This window comes from Podarcis pityusensis (assembly GCF_964106645.2).
Source record: "Podarcis pityusensis genome assembly, chromosome: 7".
NCBI classification, from domain to species: Eukaryota; Metazoa; Chordata; class Lepidosauria; order Squamata; family Lacertidae; genus Podarcis; species Podarcis pityusensis.
The window spans coordinates 40,841,970-40,856,094 of record NC_138031.1 but is presented as its reverse complement, the minus strand read 5'-3'; the positions used below and the strand labels follow the sequence as shown (position 1 = coordinate 40,856,094).

Here is a 14,125-nt window from a genome sequence, read left to right as displayed (position 1 = left end):
TCCTGCTCTATAATATCCTTTTTGAGGTGAGGCGGCCAGAAATGTACACAGTATTCCAACTGCGGTTACACCATAGTTTTGTAGAACAGCATTGTGATACTGACAGTTTTGTTTCAATTCTTTTCCTAATGACGCTAGCTAGGAATTTATCTTTTTCACAACTGCCACATGCTGGGTCAACATCTCCGTCGAGTTATCCACTACAACTCTGACAGAGCTTTTTAAAAGGAATTTTCACAGTGGGGAGGGGGATTAACTCAAAGAGATACTTAAAAATCATGCAAAATGGCATTTTTAATCTTCAATTTAAATAATGAAACACACATTTAAATAAATAAATAAATGTCACAAAACATGTATTTTAATAGTAAATTATCATAGCCGATCACCGTGCCTTAGCCTGACTTTACTTACAGGGATGTTGTATGCGTAATGTGGGGAAATGGAGAATCATGAGTACCACCTTGAGCTCTTTGGAAGAAACAGTGAGATTTAATACATAAGATCTCCAGCTTGTTTACTCGTGACTATGAAGGGGGGGGAGGGTTTGATATAACACAAGCAAATCTTTAAAAAAAATTAAGAAAAAGGAATCTGATACACAACCAGGTTATTCTCGCCTATGCATATGAGACTTGACATGCAGGTCCTCTGCTAATCCAATGTGTGGGTGTCTGCTGCAAAAGGCTTGTCTGGGTGGGTTGTGACGGCAGGGTGTAATCCATGCTTCCATACTATGTACAGATCCTGCACACTTCATTATCATCTGAGCCATTCTCTGCAGCTTCCTACTTTTTTGTAATAGCTTTGTAAATTTACCAAAGTACGGGGTGTGTTTTTTAATCCTCACAACAAACTTGTCAAGTAGGCCAGAGTGCAATTTTAGCAAAACAACAACAAGCATTTCCACTTCAAAAATTAAAAAAATTATTATAAAAGACTGTAAAGATGAGATTCTTGGCGGTTGGCTTATAGAGAAGCAAAAATATGCAAGCAACACTGTGGCCAACCACTCCAGGTCACCCACAGCATCTTTATTCAGGCTTGAGCAGTGGGAGACCTGGTTAAGAACTGTTCAGTGGCTGACTTTGGGCTTTAATATTTCAGTGGTGCCCTGTATGACACCAAAATTCAGCCCCCTGCCTCTCGCCTTCCATTGTTCTTCATTGTTGAGGTGACCCCCACGGTGCCCTCTCAGCTCAGCATTCAGTGTGAATATGCTGGTCACACTCCCCTAAATCCGCCTCTGGACTGCCAAGTCTCTAAAATAAAGGAAATGAGCATGTACAGAGTTTGCCTTCCTTGTGAATGTTCTCTCTTGGCAACACACACACACTTAAGGCTAAAAGAGGTTTTTAAAAGATCTCTGGGATATATTCCTCCCCTTCCACGTCTTCTTTAGGCCAATGGGCTTTCTAATCACTTCGAAGAAGAGTGAGTAGTCAGGCTGCCATTTTAAGAAGAGTTCTTATCCTCAATAGACACATCACCATTTTAAAACAGCACAAAAATATTAAACATCACAAACCGTCATCATCATACATTTGAAAATAAGAGCACAAGAGTCGCTGAAGCAGACCTCTGCAATACTACTTGCATTATTTGTTTATTAGTTTAAAAAACAAACAAAAAACTGTTCTAAATCAATGATGAATGGATCCACCAGATCTCACATGCCCAGCAAAAGGCTAATAAGACCCTGGCAGAGATAGAAGAAAAGATGCTTGATCTTTCTGTTCATGGTTTTTACCAACCTGTTCCTTCCACCAGTGCTAGATTTACTGATAAACCTACAGACAATCTCACTGCCGGTGTGTTTGGGACTGCAGCTTTGGCATTTTTGAGCAATGACATGCTGAGATAAGTGACACCACAGAGTACACTTGTACTTCTGAATGTATGTTCTATTGCCAACAGTAGGTCTAAGAGGGGTTTTTAAATCGGGACAGACTGTAAATGTGCGCCGAGTGAGAATGATTTATGACTGTAGCTGTGAGAGAAGTTACCTTCATAAAATTGCAAATTGGACCTGTGGCATAGATTGCACATTTGATTCTTCTAAAAATAATCACAGCACGCCATATATTGGAGGTAAGGTTGTAGTGTTTTCAATGTCATCTGATAACACGGCAACCAAGCTCCAAAGAACTGTGAAACTAGCTGTGTGAGCCAAAGGGACTTTTAGACTCCTTTTTCTCCAACAGCACCCTCCCTACCATGTCCCATGACAAACAAGTTTTGATACAACAGCTGTTAAAAAAAAGTCACAACTTTTACTAATGCAGCCCCTTCTCTGACCCCAACAGCTCTTTGGAACTCAGGCAGCATTTATAATAATAAGGCAGTTCTATATCAAAAATAAAACTCCCAGTAGTAGTAGATGCAATATACTTTTGTGTGCAAATTCTCACCTGTGAAATGTGTATATGACTTTATTTTGACACAACCTTTTTTGGTAACAATTTTTAATGGAAAAATGGAGTCCTAATTGTTACCAAGATTAACTCAGGCTTCCCTAGGTTCCTTCAACTTACTACTATCAACTTTTCTACTTGGTCTACATATACTACTACTACTAATTTATTACTTATACCCTGCCGATCTGGCCAGCCTCCCCAGTCACTCTGGGTGGCTTCCAACAGGATATTAAAAACATCTAAGTCTTTAATTTTGCTTACTCACCATTTAATTTTACATTGTTTTATTCATACTAGCATCTGCTGTATTTGTTGTATTAAGTGGAGTGCACTAGTTTTTAACTGTATAATTAATCATAACAACAAAAACAACAACTTAATGAAGAAGAAAGAAACATTTCTGATGGCTGGAAAGAGACAGAGAGTGTAAAAATTGCTTGATAAGGGGAGCAGTTCACTATTTTTCCTCTATGCCACTTAGCTATCAGATACAAAATGCGCACCAGTCTGAGTTTCTCTAGGGGCTTAAAATATTAAATATGAAACTTTAAATATAAAGCTAAGGCATAGAAATAGATTTCCCTTTGAAAACTTGAAAGGGAATTTACTTAAACTTATAAGTAACATGTTAAATGTTCGATTTATCTAAAATTAGGCACGAAAATAGTTCTAAATTCCGAAATGATTCCATGTCCAAACTTCAGAAATTAATTTAGAATAGATTTCTAAGTCCTAAATTCAGAAATCAGAGCCACAGTTCATCTACTTAGATATAAGCTCCATTGAGTTCAATGGAACATACTCCAGTTAAGTGAGTATATGATTGCACCCTAAGTCCCAAAGTAAATTTAAAAAATGTTCATGGGGAGTAGAAGGAGGAAGCTTTCAACCCTGCATGGTCAGTTGATGTCACTTTTGTCCTTGGCCGACCACAGGGGCTGGTGGGATTGCCCACCTGAATTTGAAATTTATATGGGCAAATGACAGGCCCGGATGACTGAGCTGTGCCCTGTTGGTGGAGCTGGCTGACACAGTCTACCATGGGGTATTGGAGAATACATGGTCGAGCCTTCCACAACTAAAGCAAAAGGGCTCCTGCACAGTGAAATACAGTCGTACCTTAGTTACAGAATCCATTCCAGAAGTTCGTTCGACTTCTGAAAATGTTTGAAAACCAAGGTGCAGCTTCTGATTGGCTGCAGGAGCTTCCTGCACTCAATTGGAAGCTGTGTAAGCTGCGTTGGATGTTCAGCTTCCAAAAACATTTGCAAACCGAAACACTCACTTCCGGGTTTGTGGTGTTTGAGAGCCAAAATGTTTGAGTCGCAAGGCATTTGAGATCCAAGGAACAACCGTACGTCTTTAACAATCTGCTGTTAAGGTGAGAGTACTTTTCTCAAAAACTGATCAGTTGGGGAAAGGATCCACTCCTGACTTAAAAGCTGCCCCTTGCTCCTGCCCAGTGGTTGATATAAGAAAATTAATGGAAGTAAGACCTGATATAAATGGTTCCCTTCTGTTATACAAAAATGGTGATCCTCTATCCAGACACCAGTTTACAGCCATCTTGCACACCAAGAGTTAATTTCTGCTTTCCCTTCCTTCTAGTATCCAGGCTATCCATTTTGGATACCAGCTGTTTTCACAGTAACATGTTTCAGAATCTTCTGTGAGTTATAATTCAGTTGTTACTGTGGGGTGGCTGAAGATTCTCTAACCTCTTTCTGAAAATAAATTTATGAATTGGATCAAGCTCCTGTTTGTTTAGGGGGCATAAATATATTACTCCCATTTAGGTATGGAAGAGTAAGAAATATTGCACATGTCCAGCTAGGTCAGTCATGCTACATTATGCCTGCCTTAACCGTTGTAGCAGTAATGTCACAATTCATCATGTCACTACAGTAATTACATTATTATATACAGTAGCTCAGAGCTTGTATGATTTGATTTAGCGGCTCTGTGTGGAGTTAGCACCCTCCTCCTCTGGCTTTAAAATTGAACTAGGGTTTTTTTTTCTTCAGACAAAATTATTTAGACATGAATTTACCCTCCCTAGCCAAAGTTTTATGCACAGTTTCAAGAACACAACTACCCTTTATACTGGGAAAGAGGCTATCAATGTGGTTTGGGGTAAAACCCCAAATAAACAGAACCTGTGTGTAGATGGGACTCTCTGAATCCCTACCGATTTCCCCAAAGCTGGCACTTAGCAGGGTACCACCACAGGTCTCCCGCTGGAGTGCTAACTTGAAAGAGGCTGTTAGGAACTCCAGTTCCCAGAAAAATCTAAATGCATAAGTAGACATCGGCCTGCTCTGTCATCCCCCATTGCTACTGGTGAACAGTCCTAGGGCAGGAAAGAGGCCATTCCATCTGCTTGCCCACCCTGTTCTTAGGTGCTTTGCCAGCCAGAATGCTGTTCCAGAGGAGGAGACTGGTAGCAGCTGTGGCTAACTGACTTTCCTGAGTTCTATTATTGCTTCCTGGAGTGGGGCTATGTTTCAAAGTTGCTCAATATGATTCAGTGTGAAGAACTGAGACAGTATGGAGAATGGCCCTACCTGGGTGAAGTTTGGAAGTGGTTATGTCACTGCTAGGGGTTGTACTCACTCTACGTACCAACCTCCCCACTCCCACCATGCTGACCCCTAGAGTTTCTGCTTCCACCCCATGCAGCTGCTAAGCTACCTTTCACCTTCCCAACCCCATCACTGAAGCCACTTCTCTCTTCTGCAGCCCTGCCTTGCACCCACTGTCACCTTCACTCCATGTCATGTCTGCTATTCATATCCCTCTTTTTCTGCACTTCCTTACATGCAGGCCACCCCCATAGTTACCTCCTGTATCTTCCTCTTCTTGACTTTTCACCAGTTTTTGTGGATCAGCGTAGTCAACATTATACTTGTTAGTTCTTTCCCCACAAAACCTCCATACCCTATTAACTTGACTATGTGGACCCTTATGTTTTCCTATAGACTATACTATCGCATGGATGCCCAGCTCAAACCTGGTGATTCAAGCATTCCTCATCCAGTTTCTGAAATTAATCAAGAATATGGCATATAGTAATCTCTTTAGGTAGCCCAGCTATGAATCTGTGTGAACATTTTCTTTCTTTTCATTCATCTGGTCATACTAATTGTTTAATCAAGAATTACACTGTGTAGGCTCTCCTGCATTAAAAAAGAAGATAAGTTTTTAATTACTTTTTGTTGGTGGATTGGCCACAGGGGACAGATAAAATGAAACTGATTATAAAAGAACTGTCCAATATGTTTTTAAATGCTTCCTTTTGAAAGGAGTTGAAAGAAATATTTAAGAATTGGGTGGTAACTTCAACTGATGCCTTTTATACACTTTCCCAAATTGACAACCAAGATTCTAAGTGTTTTAACAACAAACCTTAGATATACTTGAAACTTGTTTTCAGAGAATAAGTACCAAATTCACCAGCACTTGTTTCAAGAGCTGGATAGGGTCATTATACTTCAAGTGCAAGCTGCTTGAAATACTCCAGACTTTTTTCCCACTGGTCCAAGCACCCTTAGAATCACAGAATTTTGGAGCTGGAAGGGAACATGAGGCTCATCTAGTCCAACCTCTGCAAGGCATGAATCATTTTACCCAGCATGAGGCTTGAACCCACAACCTTGAGATGAAGAGTCTTGTGCTCTACCGAATGAGCTCAACACACCCTTTTTGCTATTTCAGAAGTTTTGTTTTTAAAAAAGAAACTGACTTTCATGAGTAGCCCTAAGAATTAAATACATAGTTACAACACCACTTGTGTCGTGTAGCATAGTACAATAAGTAGGGACAGAAAGTACTCCATGAAATTTCATCAACTAGTTACATAGCCTCTCCACATATTTGTTTGAGATGCTGCTGGACAAGCTGTCTATGCATCCTGATTGAATCCAAATTGTATCAAAGTGATCTACTTTGACTATTTCAGAAGTGAAGAGCAAGATGGTAGTAGGTTCTGAGAAGAGTACCCCCACCTCCTAAGTCAGCTATCATATTTGCTATGCTTGGATGGAAGTGGTAGGTTGAGTTCCTGGTACAGAATCATCAGGATTTCTGGCTAGCCATAAATGTGGCACAAACACACCCTCTATAATTTTTTACCTCTAAAGCAGAGTAGGGATGGGGAGGAATCCAGTGTGCCTCAACTTGGAAGCAGATACACCTGATCTGCTCTTTCTAAACCAATGCAGGGTTTGCTCCAGAATCTGTGCTTTGCCAGATTTTCCATACTCTTACATTATTTCATATGAGATCATCTAAGGGTAGAATTGTAGGGGGAAATTTGATTCAGTTCACATTTAAAGACATTCTTTCTATTCTTTCTGAAGCAATACACGTTACAATAGGCTTTGTTCAGTTTTAAAACTTTAATAAGCAAGTTACTATTTTGCATAGCAAGCCTAAAGCACAGAAGGCATTGAGGCAGTTAACTCAAAGGGAGAATGTTTTACAATATTTGTTTTGCCTCAAACATTCTGGTATAGTTTTCATATGTCTGTTTTATTTTGAGAAAAATGCAAATTTTAATGGCCCAAGTCTAACATTCATGATGGCCCATTCCTCTACCAGATTGATTAGCTACCGTGGAAGGTTTTCTCAGGAAAATTGTTTTCTCAAGACGCTTTCATTTAGCGTCCCTAAAGCTACACCCTTTAAAGCTCCTAATTTGCATGGTAATAAGTTGTGGAGAAGAAGAAGAAGCAGAAAGACCATGTTATGTGGTGTTTTTTTTCTACCTCTGTGCACAGCAGCACAATCGCAAAAGACTAATTGAATAAGCTCATTATGTTGGCTGTTAGTTAGCAGCAGAAATTCTGTTCATTTTTCATATTGCAATAGTCATCGGCATACCTAGGAGGCAACATGTCCCAGATCAATGTCCCATCAGACTATGGCAGGGTGTTTTCTCCTTAAGTGAAGTGACAATATAGTAGTCTAGTACTAATCTTGTACACACACTCTTACCCATTAGGTGAATGACGACTCAGAAGTTTACTCAGTAATCTGGCTTTTATTTCTGGAAGCTGGGAGACCTTGACACTGACAAACAAGGAGCTTTGAGGGTGTCAGGTCTGGCAAGGCAGACCATTTAAGATATCCCCAACATTCTCTATTGCCTTAATGATCTAGGTACGAGTCAATTCATGTGACCATGCTGGGCAGAGTGAACATGCAAAGGCAAAAAATGGCATATGCTTGGCTGGGTTGCACTGAAAAACTGCAAACTACTTTGTCCAGAGCAGCACTAGAGCACTCCCATGGGCTTCAATACCTGGGGATATTTCATTCTGAGGATAACCTATTGCATTTCTCTATTAACAGCTCGACTGCCTACAAAATACACTGCACACATGTTGATTGATCCTCACTTATTTCAAGATGAAGGGCTGCAGCCTTGGAACTAGGAGGGGAAAAGGAGAGGATGATAGATGCTGGCGGTCGAGAAACTGGGAAGATAATATAATTCCCAAATGAATTATCCTGTCCCAGAAAAGTGAAAGAAAAAAAATTTCTAGGAAAGTCAGCCCCACTTTTCAGAACAAGCTATGTGTCTCAAGTCAAGTTTGTTGCTTAGCTACATCTTCCCAAAAGACTCTTGTGAGTATAGTAAAGATGAAACAAACGTGTTAAAAATAGAACACCAAGAAACATTTATTTTCAGATAGAGGGTTAACAGTAAATGGAACAGGCCGGAGAAACAGCTAAGATGATTCACAGCAGATGGACAACATTTTTGGGGGGGGGACACTTTAGTGGGGTTTTTTAAAAAATGAAAACATCATTAATCACCTCATTTAGCATGCATGTATTTTGCACTATACTACAATACTTTTCAGAATTTGGAAGATGTAAAAAGACTGTATGGAAATCCCTTGCAGACGATCACAATGACTTGAGACAAACAGTCAGATTGGGTATCCACAGCAGTGACCAGAGGAGGAATGACCACTGGGAGAAGTGCAGAGAGAGAAACACACCATGTTGCCCCTGAGGCAGCACAACCAGCCACCTTCATCTGCCCCATATGCAACAAAACATGTCTCTTCCATATCAATCTCTACAGCCACAGCAGGTGCTGTAACTCTCCAACAGTTTGACTTCACCCCCCCCCCCCAAAGAACACTCTAACATTGTCTCCTGAAACAGACAGGTGCCAACAAGAAAATGTGCACAAAAATGTCCATAGAGTAACAAAAAGCTATTTTCCAATTATAAAACTAGAAATAAAGTGGTGGTGGGAAAAGGGAGTTCCTGCATAGAACACTTTCCTGATTTATTTTTAGTGCAATGCCTTCTTGCTTCTTTGTGTTAGGACAGTTGATCTTCCAGATCCCTCCCCCAACTGGAGATAGTCACTGTAAGTGAGAGCAGGACACAGCATTAGTATCGTACAGGACTCTTGGGCAACTGTTGGGGCCTAAGCACTCCAGCCAGAGCACACCACTGATGCCTGGCTGGGTCTCCCTTTAACTCATGGCCCAGTTGAATGAGCAGTAGGCAGCTGGGTGTGGCAGCCACTATTTACATTTTTGCAGAGCTTGGAAGAGCAGAGATTTATACATTTGTAAATTTTGCTTTCTCTACACTTCTCATTTCCCCATTATTAAGTTCGGTTTGCTCTCAACGCAATGTATATATTACCCTTGGGGTCCCTTCCAGCTCTGCAATTCTATGGTGCTATGAAATATATGTTTTGCAAAAGAACAACTCCACATGAAAAGTTGGATGCATTTTCCTATAATATATGTATTTTTGTACAACATAAGCACACTTTTTGTTTGGAATAAGCATTTTTTGCAAGCAGGTTCCCCTTAACAGAAGTAATTTGTGTACATTATTTTCACCTATATGCACATTTCTAGATGCATTCTTTGGTTGGAGAACTGCATATAAAAATTCAGGAAAGAGCAGATTTCAAATGAGAAATGAATTATGCATTGTCAATTACAAATTAATTATAGTGTCAATTACTTACAGTGGGTGACTCCAAATTCTAATATGAGAGAGATTCTCCCATGCAACATTTCTGGGAGAACTTTGTGTACAACTCACATTAGTAACTGAGCTCAACAAACTGGAATTGGATATCGGATGATAGCCCATTGGAATGCTTGACACCGATAGCCCCAGAATTACGCCTCTCAGTACTTGGGCTCCACAAAGCAGGATCTACATCTGTTTCCATTGGTTTTTGATAAGGACAGGAATGTCCCAACCCCTTGATAACTCTGCAGCAAGCAGCACCAGTTTTTCCTAGCACAAGGACAGCCAATGTGGGGCCTTCTAGATGTTGCTGGACTACAACTTCTATCATCCCTAGTCATTGGCCATGCTGGCTGGGGCTGATGGGAATTCGAGTCCAGCAGCATCCAAAATGCACCATGTTGCTTAACGCCTGCTGGAACGAATCAATTTGTTGGCCATAATTGCAGTGATCCCCTTAGGGATTGGGGGCTCTGCCACAATACCTTCACAGAATGTTCCCAGCATTTTATGAGGCATTTTTCAGGGAGGAAAATCTCATCTAAAAACTCAAGAATTTTCTGTCATACAGAGCTAGGCTTTCTCAGTGTTTAATATTGATTCTAAACTCTAACCCAGTTTATCTTTCTCACCTTGGCTAGCAACACATTGCTACTCATTATTTTCACTTGAAATAAAGCCAGTCCAGGACAGATGCTTGGCATTGAGTCTGCACTCTGCTGTCCATGGAAATCACAAATTCTATTAAACTGGGAACAGGCCACAAGTGAGATTAGATATCATCTATTCACTTGGCTTCCTCCGTTATTTATAACTCTGCAGAGAATGAGCTACTGTACTTGCTTGCTGACAGTAGGACTCTTATTTAAACTGGGGACCCTGAAATGGCATGAAAGCTTACTCATCATGTCTTTTTTAACTGCAGTTACTATTGATAGGATCTTTTCTCATACACTTTTATTTCCACCCTGTGCCACAACCATTTCTGATTTTCTGGGGTTTGCTTGTATTGCCTGCTTTTTTCTATCAAGAGATATAACAATTCCTTGGTTGGAATTCAGTGGGAAGATCTTCTCATATCCAGCCATTTTTTATTGTCCTGAGACTATTGGATGTGCATTCCCAAATAGTCTTTGTGACCTTCTTCTGAAGTGAGAAATATTCCTTTTTCATTTCCAGTGCTGATGGATTCAGTGGGCCAGTCAGCTTCAGATGTATGCATTTAAAAATTTGTTTTGACACCCCCATTAATTAACATTTTAAATATTACCCAACTATGATTTTTTCAATTGTACATTTCCCCCAACTCCCTCATGTGCCTTCTGCCAATAATAAATCCTCCTCCTATACAAATATAAAGTTTTGATATATGAAGCTGAAAATCCAAAGAAGGGGATTTTCTCTTTTTTTGGAAGGCCCGAGATTCTAGATTTCTAAAAGAAAAATGCCTTGCTAACTTAGGATAAATACATGATATTTTATGTATCATAAACACTAAGCATTATAGGGCTGAGCCTAAGGAGGGGGAGGGGGAGTTGGGGGCTTTTTTTTGTATGCAAAGGTTTTGAGCAACATCTAAATCAGGGATAGGCAACCTAAGGTCTGGGGGCTGGATGTGGACCAATCGCCTTCTCAATCCAGCGGACAGTCCGGGAATCAGCATGTTTTTATATGAGTAGAATGTATCCTTTTATTTAAAATGCATCTCTGGGTTATTTGTGGGAGCTGCCTGGTGTTTTTACATGAGTAGAATGTGTGTTTTTATTTCAAATGCATCTTTGGGTTATTTGTGGGGCATAGGAATTCATTCATATTTTTAATTCAAAATATAGTCCGGCCCCCCCACATGGTCTGAGGGATGGTGGACTGGCCCACAACTGAAAAAGTTTGCTGACCCCTGATCTGAATGCACTCATTGCACAGCAGATTTTCAGTCATTGTTTAGAAAGAGAACAAACATTAGTTGTATATTTAGGAAATATTGCTCAGCAGCACACAGCTCAATCTTAATAGCCCTATTCAGACACTGAAAAAAATCCATTGTAAATCAGGGGATGGGTCTGTTTGTTGGTCTGTTGTCAGCTGCAAATAGCTATACACTCTGCACCCAGAAATGCACACCCTCAGTAACTAGCAGTAATTAGAATTTAAATCCTAACTAAACATTGTGCAAGGCCTCTGATCCAGGCTGGATCATCCCTGGATCATCCCAGGTCAGACTGGAACTGCTTCGAAGTTATTGATCAGGCCCTAAACTGGAGCGATGAGACCATGCACAGCCCTGCTATCTATCTCTAGAACAAAATCCCTCACTTGAGGCATACTGTTGCAGGCTGGATTTTGAAGCATTTGTTCATCCAGGATTCTGGTGGAGTAGAATAAAAAGGGCAAGTGTAGCTATCTCTCATGTATCCCCATTGATCGGGCATTTTGTTCTCAAGGGTTAGATGTTTAGGGGGTACAGAGGGATTTTAGGAAGGTATGATTGTGAGCCTTTTCAAATGTACCACCCACAGCACCCTGATATTTGAGCCTATAAATATAGGCCAATTCGCGTGTAATTATAAAACGCTGGGGAAGAGTTGTATTCAATAATACAACTCAGCCTATAATAAACTCCATGGGAGGTAACAATTCTTGTTCAAAACTCATTTAAGACAGAGGTGACTGTATACTCCTTTTGGTACTACTATGACTGCTTTAGAATTAGCTGCTGAATTCCCCTCACTCAAGTTTTCTAGCATGAAATTCAGAGACAATTAATATATCCCTCTTCACCCTGTTCTAAGAGAAAAATCCAAAGCACTGTGGCAAAACTCCAGCTACTTCCTTGAAGCTTTCAACTTGCTGGATATCAGCAGCATTAGCTTGCAATTATCCTATGTGACAAGACTACAAATTCTTGCTTTCTACTTTCAGACCAACCTGATTGCAATTTCCTCCCATACTTTTCCTAGAACCACTTATAGTTCTTCTCCTAATGGAAAAACAGAATGGCATACAGATATGGTCATGGAAAGCTTAGCCTCTAGTTACTGCTGGTGCCAGTAAGTACTCTTGTGGTTATAATAAAGCTACTCAAAGCCTGACTATACATTACATATAAATGTGTGTAACAAAAGACCCCCTGGCCCTTCTGATCTTTCCCCTGTTAGCGCCAGCTAATCTGCCTTGTACTCCTAGCTGAGAGGGTCGGAGTGAGCAAGCAATGACAAGCAGAAGGAAAAGGAGAAGCAGTTGTCATGTGCTTGATCTCATCCCTTGTTCTTCTGGGTAGCTGTGAGCACTGGATCAAATGTAGAGATGGTGCCAAGCTTCATAATTGTCTGTGGTGAAGTAGGAGATGAGGGCCACATCCACATCATACATTTAAAGTAGTATCATAACAACTTTAAAAGTCATGGTTTCCCCCAAAGCATCCTGGGAAACAGAGGTGCCTGTTTGCCCCCACTATTGAGGGGGCCAACATCTCACGATGTGCTGACATCATGTACAACATCGTATGGTGTACTGATGTGGTGCACACACTGATATCACTCAATACTGAGGTGACCTAGCACCCACCTTAAGAACTTGCAGGGCACCTGCTGTGACCTATTTTTTGTTCAGGGTGCTGAGAGTTGTTAGGAGACACCTTCCTTCTATTCACTCCCAGAGTTACAGTTCCCAGAATTCCCTGGGAAGATGAATTGGCCAGATTGACTTAGTCAAGTCCAGGTAGGATACAAGCAGTTGATCCACAAACCCACGGATGAGAAGTAGGGGGAATATTGCCCGCTAATTGCATTAATTCCAATCATACCACAGTGGCTTAAATCAATATAACCATGTTATAGTAATGGGCTAAAACCCACAATCCATTATAAGTTCAAGCACATTTCAATGTATGGCAATCCTTTATACTTCTCTGTGATAATATATTGTAGACAGAAGTTTCCATCTCCTGGGAAGTGTAGGATGGAGTCTAAGTGAAGAGAGGGAAGTATTCCAAGATTTTAATGTCTCCTAAGAATAGGAGATAAAAGCATAATTCACTGAGCTCTTATTTTAGTCAAATAGGAAACCTAACACTTTGAAGATGAGACAGCAACATGAACTTTGATGGGCACAATGTTCTACTTAGTAATGGCTCTAAGAATCACTGCCCAGACATCCCTTTTGGACATTGCCTCCTAGTCCCAGACATGGAAAGCAGCTTGCATTATTTGTCCTGCCTGCTTCTTTACTCAGCCTTTATTTTGTGATGTTTTAGTTGCCCAGATAAACATATTGACCAGTGTGGATGTTTTGAATGTTATCTCTGATTGGCTTTTCAGCATAGCTCCAGTTTTCTAAATGTGTAACTGTTTTGGAATACAGAATAAAGGTGCTGAAGATGCTGAACTCCTTTGTCAGCCCCATCACTGCTTCAGAAGTTGTACAGTAGTAGTGGTTGATGTGACTGTGCTGCTACCCCACCTTCCAAACTCACAATGAAGTTGCATGCTGGTTCCACCTAGGGTAAGAGCTAAACTTCTCACCTGACAACATCGTAAGGAGACACTCCAGTCTATCTGAGGACCAGGATTTGTGTTTGGAATGGCCTCTGTGGCCTTATTTGCATGTAACCTCCAGCAGGAAGGTTGGCACCTCTATGATTAGTCTGTACATGAAGGTCAGGAGGTCAGAAAGTGTGGTAATTCAGAATGGGAAAG

The 14,125-nt window shown here is 40.6% G+C and overlaps 1 long non-coding RNA gene across 1 annotated transcript; it reads right to left on the bottom strand.

Moving 5' to 3' along the window:
* Positions 1-8,701: 8,701 nt before the first annotated feature.
* On the bottom strand, positions 8,702-14,086 carry LOC308481132. Its single transcript, XR_013988469.1, has 3 exons — positions 13,952-14,086; positions 12,357-12,408; positions 8,702-8,803 (listed from the first exon to the last, which is right to left on the bottom strand). It is a non-coding gene; the product is annotated as an uncharacterized lncRNA (long non-coding RNA).
* Between the last annotated feature and the right edge of the window lie 39 nt (positions 14,087-14,125).